This window comes from Cydia splendana, chromosome 1 (genome assembly GCF_910591565.1).
Source record: "Cydia splendana chromosome 1, ilCydSple1.2, whole genome shotgun sequence".
NCBI classification, from domain to species: Eukaryota; Metazoa; Arthropoda; class Insecta; order Lepidoptera; family Tortricidae; genus Cydia; species Cydia splendana.
The window spans coordinates 8,281,537-8,293,202 of NC_085960.1; the positions used below are offsets into that span (position 1 = coordinate 8,281,537).

The 11,666-nt window shown below is 39.0% G+C and overlaps 1 pseudogene; it reads right to left on the bottom strand.

Moving 5' to 3' along the window:
• Positions 1-877: 877 nt before the first annotated feature.
• LOC134794642 (uncharacterized) lies at positions 878-3,872 on the bottom strand (annotated as a pseudogene).
• Between the last annotated feature and the right edge of the window lie 7,794 nt (positions 3,873-11,666).

Here is an 11,666-nt window from a genome sequence, read left to right on the forward strand (position 1 = left end):
ATTTGGCCGAAACCGAAACTACACCCGAAACATGATTTTTTGGCCGAAATTGGCCGAAACCGAAACCGAAACCGAACCTTCGGTCGGACACTAGTGTTTTGTTATCTTATAAAATACCATATCAAGGGAAAGTTATATTTTTAATCTAATCTAATAATAAAAACCGGCCAAGTGCGAATCGGACTCGCGTTTCAAGGGTTCCGTACATCACCCAATTATAAACAATGTATTTTTATATGTGGAACGCAAGTGAATTGCCTTTAAAAAACCCGTAGGAGTCGGATCAAAAACTAAGGAATTAGTCCGACTCACGCTTCACTACATAGTTCTAATAGGTTTTCCTGTCATCTATAGGTAAAGAACTATTTTGCATATATTTTTTTCAAAATTATAGACCCAGTAGTTTCGGAAATAAAGAGGGGAGAGGGGGCTGGGGGAGAATGGTATTTTTTTGTCATTTTCTTAAATAACTTCTAAACTATTTATTTTAAAATTACAAAAAAAAAATATATATTCGTGATTCTCAAAATGAGAGATAAACATTATTTTTTAATTTTCTCATTTACCCCCCAAAACAGGCCTCCATGTTTAAAATTCATTTGTTTACGTATGATGTCCGTCTTTGGGTCACGAATTTACATATGTGTACCAAATTTCAACTTAATTGGTCCAGTACTTTTGGAGAAAATGGGCTGTGACAGACGGACAGACAGAAAGACAGACGCACGAGTGATCCTATAAGGGTTCCGTTTTTCCATTTGAGGTACGGAACTCTAAAAATTCAAAATACTCGCAACAAGTCATACACGTAATTTTGGTCGAATTTAGATCTACGATTCTACGCATTACCTTGTAAATATTTTATTAAGGACTTCTTCTACCTAGCGTTATACCGGCCTTTGCCAAGGTCCGCTTTCCTACTTGCTTTCCTCCACTTTGCGCGATCCTGGGCGTCGTCTCGTGTGAGCCCGTTCACGCTCATATCTGCTTTCACGACATCGAGCCATCCCTTTTTTGGTCTGCCTTGGGGTCGGGGGCCGTCAAGGGCTAGGTTAAGGTATATGTTTCCTACGTAGTCAGCTGGCCTGCGACAAACGTGGCCGAACCACCGGAGGCGACATTCTTGGAGCTTCTCTGCTACGTCACGGACTGCGAGGCTGCCACGGATGTACTCGTTACGGATGCGGTCAGCGCGCGTAACGCCGCACATCCATCGCAGCATCTTCATCTCTGTAACACGAAGCTCCTGAACGTGCCTTCCAAGAACCGGCCACGTCTCGGCGCCATAAAGTAGGACTGGACGGATAATACACTTATACACTAGCCCTTTGAGTCTAAGCGGTATTCTGCGATCGCAGATGACTCCTGTGACCTCCCGCCATTTAGACCAAGCCGCGCTGATTCGGGCTCGGATGTCGTGATCAATGATCCCGGACTCATGCAGTACTGATCCCAGGTACTTAAACTTGTCCGTTTTCACGGCAGGTTCGTTCCCTATATTTATGGGAGTGGAATCCGTACTTCCGCAGGCCATGTATTCGGTCTTCGCGACATTTAGCTTCAGACCTCCATTTTCTAGTGACCCCTTCCACTGGTTCACCTTTCGCTCTAATACCTGGTTGTCCTCGTCTGTCAGTGCGATGTCGTCTGCATACATGAGCGACCACGGCGGTGGGTCTTGTATCTCCGCCGTGACAGCGTCAAGCCCCACACTGAACAAAAAGGGGCTCAGAGCGGAGCCTTGATGAACACCAACTGTAATCGGGAAGGGTTTTGTGTCGCCAACGGAGGTCCTTACCAGAGAAACCGAATCGCGGTACATGTCTCGGATAATGTCAATGTAGACATGTGGCACGTTCTTCACCTTCAGTGCCCACCAGATCATCTGACGTGGGATACAATCGTAAGCCTTTTGCAGGTCAAGAAAGGCCATGTAAAGGGCCTTTCTTTTATCCCTATAAGTTTCGGTCAGAGTTCTGAGGGCAAATATCGGATCAATCGTGCCACTTCCAGGTCGAAATCCGTATTGACAGTCCGAGACAGTGCACTCTTGACGCAGCCTCGAGTCGATAATGCGTTCGAAGAGCTTCATGGTGTGACACATAACCTTAATTCCTCGGTAGCTTCCGCAGTCTTGTACACTACCCTTGCCTTTGAAAATTGGACAGATGATGCTTGATCTCCAAGAATCGGGCATCCGTCGGCTGGTTAGTATGAGGTTAAAAAGGTCAGTTAATAGGTCAACACCATGATCGCACATCGCTTTCCACGCTTCTATCGGCAAGTCGTCGGGGCCCACAGCTTTCCGGTTTTTCATGCCGCGAAGACATCTGCGAACCTCGTATCTGGTGATGGGGCTTATAAGTCCGCAATTACAAGGCAACTCTGGAGGAGGAGGACCAACTGAGTGTTCGGTGTTCAGTAATTCATGGAAGTACTCCCGCCACCTCTCTTTCACTTCTACCGCGTCCCACAGCAAGTTTCCAGTAGAGTCTTTAACACAGAGACATTTGGCTATGTCTTGTGTGGCTTTGTCTCGAGCTGCAGCTATCTTGAAGATGGTTTTCTGGCCCTCCCTTGTTTCTAGTTTTTCATACAAAGGAGACATCTTACGATGTCTGGCTATAGCTACCGCTCGCTTTGCGGCGAACTTGGCAGATTGGTACGCGGTTTTGTCTTCAGGTGATTCAGACTGTTGCCATTCTCTGAATCTTTTCTTCTTCTCCAGAATCGCCTCCTGAACTGAGTCATCCCACCACCATGTCTCTTTGTCGATGACGCGGCCTCCCTTTGAAATTCCCAACACACGCTTACCTACGCCAGTGATTTCCGCTTGGATCCGATTCCAGTAAGCATCCACTGAATCTAGCGAGCCAGCACTTAGGTCTAAGCCTATCGCGGCGTTTTGGAAGTCACTTTCTTCGGGTCCATTCAGACGCCACCAGCGAGTTCTAGCAATGCGTCGCTCGGGTATTTTCTTTTTAGGTACTACCAGCAAGTCCATGACAAGAATGCGGTGTTGTGCGGTGAGACATTCCCCGGGAATGACTTTACAGTTCGATACTTTACCGATTTGGCATCTCCTTATGAGTAAATAGTCAATTTGAGTGCAGTGCTGTCCGCTTCTGTACGTGATGAGATGCTGAGGTTTCTTTTCGAAGAACGTGTTGACGATAGCTAGGTCAGCCAAATGGAAAGCCCGGATAATAGAGTCTCCTTCTGCATTAGCGCGACCGTAGCCGTAGCCACCATGAACACGTTCAAACTCCTCTGACATCTCACCCACGTGGCCATTCAGATCTCCACCCACAACTATCCACTCGGAACGAGGTACGCGCTGTAGTAAGTCTTCAAACTTACTCCAAAATGCCTCCTTCTCAGACTCATGACAACCAGCCTGCGGCGTGTAGGCACTGATTAAATTGGTAACATTACCTTCAATCGGGACCTTCACCCGCAGAAGTCTGTCATCGATCCTGTCGACCTCTAAAAGGCCATTTTGGAATTCTTCAGACAACACTACAGCAACCCCATTTCTCCCTGAAGGAGAGCCAGAGTAGTATACTATTTATATACTTATACCCTTGGCCTTTATCACGCGACTTGTTTCCCTTCCAGCGAGTTTCTTGCAGAAACGCAGCGTGTACTCTGCGTCTAGTCAGTACATCGGCCAACTCAGTGCAGCGTCCTGTGAGCGTTCCTATGTTCCAACTTGCAAAGCGGAGCTTTCTGGGTACTAGCGTCTTTAGCCGAGCCCGTACTTGACCCGGTAGCCCTAGCCCACTTGTCACAGGTGTAGGGCGATATGCCTGCGCGTCGTTATGCGGCGACGCCCTAGCCGTTGTACCCAAGTTGTTTCTTTGTCTATTCATTTTAATTCGACGTTCCTGGTTTTACAAAGAGCGACTGCCGTCTGACCTCTTAACCCCGTAGGGAAACCAGGGGGTTTCGCCAGAGCCTCATTAGTTAATCAGCAGGATGACCACGGGCAGGTGAGGTTGGCTTCAGATCCTAAAGTTGTTGGTCGGACCACTTACATCCCGTAAATATATTCGAATTAGACGCGTTTTACAGTTTAAATGTAGAAACTTAAGGCCCCGTAGGTTTGTGTTTTTCTCTCACTCTCACTGAGCGTAAGAGAGAGCGTGATGGAGGTGCGTGCTCGGGACCGCGGATATCATGTTATACATTTTAATTGTGAGTTTAAAAAAAAAGTTATCGATGAGTTTCCTCAAAAATAATATTGCGCATTTTTCGGTATCACCTTGGGTCGTCCCATTCGTTTTTCGTCAAGTTCTTAAATTAGTCCTATTCTGCTTTCGTCACTCATTCTACATTGAAAGCCACCGACGATTGTGACGAATGTAGAATGAGTGACGAAAGCAGAATAGGACTAATTTAAGAACTTGACGAATAACGAATGGGACGACCCAAGACGATACCCATTTTTCGAAGCAATTTTCATATTAAAAAAATATATACATATCTGTTTATTTTTAATCGAGAAGTTAGTAATTGTACATGAGTCTCAGTTACAATCTCTATATTTGGATCTCTATAACCTTTGTGCATAAATTGTCATAAATTTCTAAAGTGCGCTTTAGACTTACAGCGTGATTTTTTTTCTATCGAGCGAAAGTTAAAAAATCGGGATTAGAATCGATAAAGTCGCTAGAGAAAATCCTCAAGATTGAATTAATTTTTTGGCAACCGAATTGTGATCAAAAAAAGCAGTACGATTTTTCAAAAACTCAGCTCTCTGAACCGACGGCGCCTTAACACTCCACTACGTTTTTTCGAAAGTATCTCTTCTTGTTTGAAAATCCTCAATAAAACGTTTTATTTTTGGTTGAAAGTTTTTGTATTTAAATAGATCACGCCATGACATACTAAACTGAACACGAATACAGCACTCAATTCAACTCTCAAATTTATATGTAAATACTTCTATCAGAACCTGCGATCCATTTGCACGCCCTTGGCTGCTGTGGTGAAAAACAATTTTGCCAGCGAACCGAAAAGTTAATAGAATCTGCTCATATTAAATTGGGGACTTCACATACACCTTCGAATTTCTTCGCGGATGTATGCAGGTTGTATTTGCTATTAATCAGTTTTTAATATTTTACGATGATGCAATACGAACTATGAAATATATAAAAAATGTATTACTTGGTTGAATTTACTATTCATTTAATATGTCTTTATTGACTTTCATGGACTTATAATACAAACACGATAGAAAAAGTAATTTGCCTCAATAACATTCGTCTTTGGGTTTGACTTTGACTGTTTATTGGCACTAGAACAACTTTAGTAAGATAAAATATAAACTAGTTATAGCAGTGGGTGAAACTTTCTTTGTGATTAATCAAAGTCGAAATGCTCAAAAATAGTTTTACATGAATTACATGCTATTTGTACTTAGTAATTATAATACTTAGTAAAAATAAATTATTGATTATCTCCGAAATGGAGTTAATTAGAACATCGGTGTCTTTGAGAAAGTTACTTGATTCAAGCTCAGGAATGCACCCTTGAAATTAACGGAAATAAAAAAAAACACGGTGTATATGGTTTTAATTTCAACTCGGTACCACCCCGTTCCCGAGATAAAGGGTCTTGACAGACAGACGGATGGACGAGTCTTACTCACCTTTATCCGGTTTTTATTTAGCTAGAATAGCCAGATTGATGAAACATAATCATGGGCTTAATAAAACAAGGCCAAAGATTAAAGTGTTTATTTTCTTCTATCCTTGAAACCTATAAAGGCTCATATATTAATAGACCCGTGGGAGGTTAACTGGTGACCTCTCTCCGAAGGCTCTGAGGGTTGCTGTGAATGGAAAACAGGTAGTGGATAAATCCTAATCAGAAAAATAAATGCTGTAAGAAGAACCAAAGTTCCTTGACATGAATTGAAATTAATTTTAATATTTCGTTAAGTAAAATAGTCGTAAAAATAACTGTTTTCGAATGTTGCATTTATACGAAGGAAATATCAGCAGAATGAATTTAATGGTCATGAACTGTGCCGTATAAGAGGAACTTCCTTACGCGGACGCTCCGGCTTTTCACCGACCGAGGGGCATTATAGGGTTCTTGAAAAAAAAATTGTGTACAGGTTTTTAAAGGGTCGGCAACGCGCATATAATATATACCTAACCACCCCTGGAGTTGCAGGCGCCTATAGACAACGGTGTCCGCTTACCATCAACTACCGTGGGCTGTATGCTTGTTTACCACCGATGTGGTATAGGAAAAAAACAATTTTACTCAAAAAATCAAGTTAAAAATTACCTAGAAACAGTACCTAAGCAAGACAGTTAAGTAGGTCCACATTGGTTAATGGGATATTCTAATTTAGCTAGAATTGTCCCGTCGTTGAAGCCAAGAATTTTTGAGTTTAATCTTGACATTTTACATTAAATACGAAGCATTCAACACTTCATTTAATTTTGTCTAAAACATAAACTAACAATCAGAGGGCGGAATTGCTCATGGCAAAAATCAAACGTCAATAGAGTTGGAACGTTGAATTTTATCGACTTTTTCAGCTATCGATAAGTTCAGTCACCTTTTACATTTTATACGATGAAAATTAGTTCACAGGTGATTTGAATCCTTACGTTGTATTATTGAAACTTAGGTAGTTTTAATAATGCAGTACTAAGTTAAGTAGTTTTTAAAATTATCGTTTTATATTGTCTTTTATTTAAATGTTATTCCGTAATGTTCATATGAAGTCTATTATTGTTTGCTTATGGATTTGAGGTTACTAATTTTCATCGTATAAAATGTAAAAGGTCACTGAAGTTATCGATAGCTGAAAAAGTCGATAAAATTCAACGTCCCAACTCTATTGACGTTTGACTTTTGCCATGAGCAATTCCGCCCTCTGCTAATAATCCATTTCGGACATTTCGGTGGCGCGTCAGGGTTTGATGTATTGCAAGTGTCATTCATTATCATTACTCACGCTGGAAATAACAAAAGAACCTAAAGTAGAATGCCACAATAGGTATAACATTTTAATTTCCTTAAAATTTAACAAAATAATCATCACATATAAAAAACTACCTTAACCTTTTCGACGCCGTGTCAAACACAAAAGCTGTCACGCGGACGCCACGTCACCGAAGTGTCAAAACTGAAATTAAATTTTATGCATATGCACGTAAGTCTATGTTGCTCTGTGGTCTGTGACCAAGGCCTGTTCACTTCCTAAGAAAGTTATGTCCCCAAATAATTGCGCATGTGTGCGCCTTAATCTTCTATGTGTGCGTTGGCCTCCGGGAAAAAGTTGCGAGTAATAAAAATAAAAACATTTTTCTACAGCAACATTGCTCCCAACTCTGATTTAAATTATCACGAATTTTATACAATATTAATCATAAAACGGGACTTAAAACGCTTAAAACTTAATTACATGCGATTAAGTTTTATAATGAATATTTGCTTCCAACTGTCTTTATCAATGTTCATAAAATATATGGAGGGTAGGTACGTCTACCCACCATAATAAAAAATATATTTGTCAATGACTCTGTCCAACTGCTGTGGTTAAAGTTCATAACGAAAATTTTATTTATTAACTCTTTAAATAATACATACAACGTGTACCGCTACGTACCACTTAAGACTGTAAGTCTGTACCTACATGGATTACAGCAATGCACATAGAAAATGTGCTAAATGCGGAGCAACGGCTGTTGAAGCAGCCAGAGTGAAATTTACAACTTTAGTGGGTTCAGAAGGAACCGAGTCATAACGCATCTGGAAAGCGTATTAATTAACCGTGAAGAAATGTATGAATACAAGTTGGAAATCTGTGTAAAATGCCGTATGTAAAGTGTAGTGTATCTGTGTGTTAAGTGTAATAGGTAGGCATGCCTAATGTTATTTGTATAAAAGGTACTGAAAACTTTGTGAATGCGCTTTATTAATGTCTATTTTTTTATTAAGTTGCCAGTTGCCAGTTTTCAGTGTATATTTTTATATGTAAAACATTTTTTAATAAATAATATATATAATGTTATAAACATAAACATGCCTTTTATTTAAATCAATTGATAATACCACAAACAAGGGGTAATATTTGCATCTTGCATATATTTCGTGATATGAAGATAACAAATATGTTTATCAACAGAATTACTACCTACCAATACCCGCCAGGCTAAACCGGTTGTCAACTTTAGTTCCATTGGTACATTATTATTACGCTGCACAAACTTCTTCAATGATATACTTGTAGTAGGCGTATAATCATACAGCCTCTGGCCATGTTAAGTATTCAGAGTAAAAAGTTAAAATTTCTCAACGAGAATTCAAAATTTTGTATCAGATTTCTGAACGCATAGTCGCGCCCCCGCGCGCGCGCCGCTTCTGTCGCCCTCATTGACGTTTTTCATCAGCCGCGGCCATTACGTCCTATTAAAATAAAAAAGTGTTTTTATTAAAATAAAGGACGAAATATGTAAAGAAGAAAATAAAATAGTATACCTAAATGATCTATGTTGCGGAATAGAAGAAAAAATAAGAAGATTGGAGAAGATTCAAGAGCATACGCGTTCAAATCCAAATGCGGCGTCCTTCCATTGGTATAGGCCCAGACGCGTTACATACCGATCGATGGGACCATGATCATGAACCTATTCTATGTCTGCAATTCCGCATCATCTAGATTCCTATCTCCGCCAACGGCGTCGAGAAGTAGATATCGCTCGGTATCCAGATGTAAGCCTCGCTCTCCAATAGTGGCAGCATTCGGTTAATTATTTAATACACATAATATTCCGAAAAGGAATATTAATTATAATCAGGTAAAAAATATGATTTGTTTATGTTATTTCTATCTGGTGTTAGTGCTGTGCGTTGGAGTGTTATAACTAGCCAACTGGTTGCTAACCTGTACTTGGTTATGCTGTGCATATGCTTCTGGAGCGCTATTCTCTGTTTCTAACTGCATAAAATGGCTGTGCTAATCATTTTGGAGTGTTAATCTAGACATCTCTGTTTGATATTCGCACTTGGCAACCTTGGCGTACTACACTAGGTGCGTTCACTGCCAGTAGCCAGGGGATATTGTCACATATTCCTTGCCAACAGCACTGAGACATTGCTCATGTCCTACCTGATAATAGGGTGCATTATAAACCACCTACAAGTCTTGCTAGATAAACTTACCTACTGGGTTTTGTGGCGTGTTCGACTAGACACCGCTCTTAACCAAATGAGTTAATCATGTGGTATGCCGGATTAGGCCGTCTCTTGATATATACTCATCTTCAAGTAGGTGAAATGAAGTAGGTACTTATTCTAATGTCAGCAAGCGAAGAATTAAGCGAGCAAACCTTGACAGTGTCGGAGGGAGGCACCAGAATTTTGGATATTATAGGAAAAATCCGGATAGGATAGTGTTGTTGTTTGATTACAGATAAATAATTAAGAACATTATAAAAGAAGTATGACCCAGACAAGATTACAAAAGAATACTCTGCGCTGTAACAAATTATTGGTCCTCCGAAGATGTCCAGAGACTTAAGCTGCAGCTGGCGAGATTCTTGCCAGTGGGGAACGAGGCTAAGTATTGAAATGATACAAAATAAAGTTTCCTGTTCTCTAACTGTGATGATTTAGCTCTCAAAAAATTGTGTACTGTACCAGCTATAAGAAGGTATTGTCACTTTTAAGTGATTCTGTTCATTTTTTTTTAAATTAAATACTGAATAATAATAAATGGCATAAGAGGTTTATTAAATCTTTTAAACATGCTGTTGACAAGTGATGTTTTAGGAAAATCTAGCAGAAAAACTTTAATCTCCAGCAGCCCAGCCCGTAAGCCTGGCACTTTAAACTTCAAAGGCTCAACTACCAATCATATTTTGTAACGTATGATTTGCTGTTGTATTTGTTTCATACAAAAAAGTATTTATTAAACATAATAATTTACAAAAACCCCTGGTCAAAAGCAAGGAAGAGGAAGCGGAGCAAGACTTTCCTCTCTGCATTCACAATGTGGTCGCACACAGCGCCACCACAACAGCCTGTGTTCATTTAGAACAAATTCTTAAAAGCTGTGGTTTACTTTTTTCTCATACAAGTATTTTGTCCAGGCTATCTCATACAAAGTTCCTTTTTTATCTGTGTCAACACCTACAAGTATTCCGAAATATGATCACTTCTGTGAAATTGATAGTCGAATACTAGAAAAATATGTGACTGTGGTATATACTGTATGTACAAATATATGCCTATGATGACCTTATAAAATAATGTTCACTTTATATGTACAGCAAGGCAAGATCCATATATTAACATAAGCACATTTAGGTAGTGCAACTGAGCGGTTTTAAGTTAACAAGATATTAGAATTGCCAGAAACTAAGAACACAAAATTGTTAAATGAGCACTAGCACCAAGATGTTTTTACTTGATTTCTTGAATGTAAAAAACATATCTGTTTCATGTGGAAAGATGAGATTTCAGTTTTTAGTCCTAACATACCTAGACTATTAAACTAGATATCTCTCTAGCTAGATATATGTGCCAGACCTTTCATGAAGTGTTTAAGATCATATACACACACACTGTTTAGATGATAGATATATCTATTGTTGATACTCCTTATAACAAATGTTATACTATGTAGGTACTTATACGGGATACACTTAATTATAGTCTTGGTACCATTACCTATGTGAAGTTATAATCAAATGGAACTAGCTCCTTAGTACCTCAGAAAGCTGGCTACTATATATATTTATTTCTTTACGTTAATCAAAAGATAAAGCCCTTTATAAAGTGGTACATTGCTAATACAAATTGGTTGTTTGTATAGTTATAGTATAAGTTTGGCTAATGAATATGGCTATGTGTATGTTTACACAAAAGCTTTAAGGGTTAAAGAGCTGAAAAGACAAAAATACATACTTATACTAAATTAAATATATTTTAAGGAAACCTAGTGTGACATTTTTTGGTGGCTCATTAAAATAAAGATTTATAAATATACTTTCTGCAGATATTTACTTACTTACAGTAACAGTTTATTGACACGCTGGGGCGGCCGATTAGAAATGAGTTAGCTGTTGGATTATGGAAGGAGTCAAAAAGAATATATATTACATTAAATTTGTTCAGCTTATGTCTTTTATGTTTAAAGACTTTCTTTCCGGTTTACCAGATTATGGGATGCTTCTGAGAGAAGACAACACAGCTATCGCAATTATTTATATACCGAATAGTTGAAATTAAATCCTGTATTTTTGATGTCTAGGAACATTTTGCAGTGGTGCGAAAAAAGACATTACAATATTCTACTTAAATGATATATTTGTGCTATAAATGTTATAAGCTGATTAAGTGATAACTTGGGATTTTAGAGTTTTAATACAAATTAAATTTGAAATGTCTTGCAACATTTTGGAACTTCATATACCTACCGAGTTATTGGTAGCCGTTCAGATGAAATATGTGAACGCTATACATATAGCCTGGTGAAGTAACCCAGATGTTTTTTCTACATAAGTAGATGCTTTCACATTTTCATGAATATAAAAAATATTTTATCTATGCTTTCCTTTCATTTGAAATGAAATCTAAGGTATTAAAGTTATAGGAAAACCAGAAGGCACGGTCACTGAAACTACTCAGTTTTA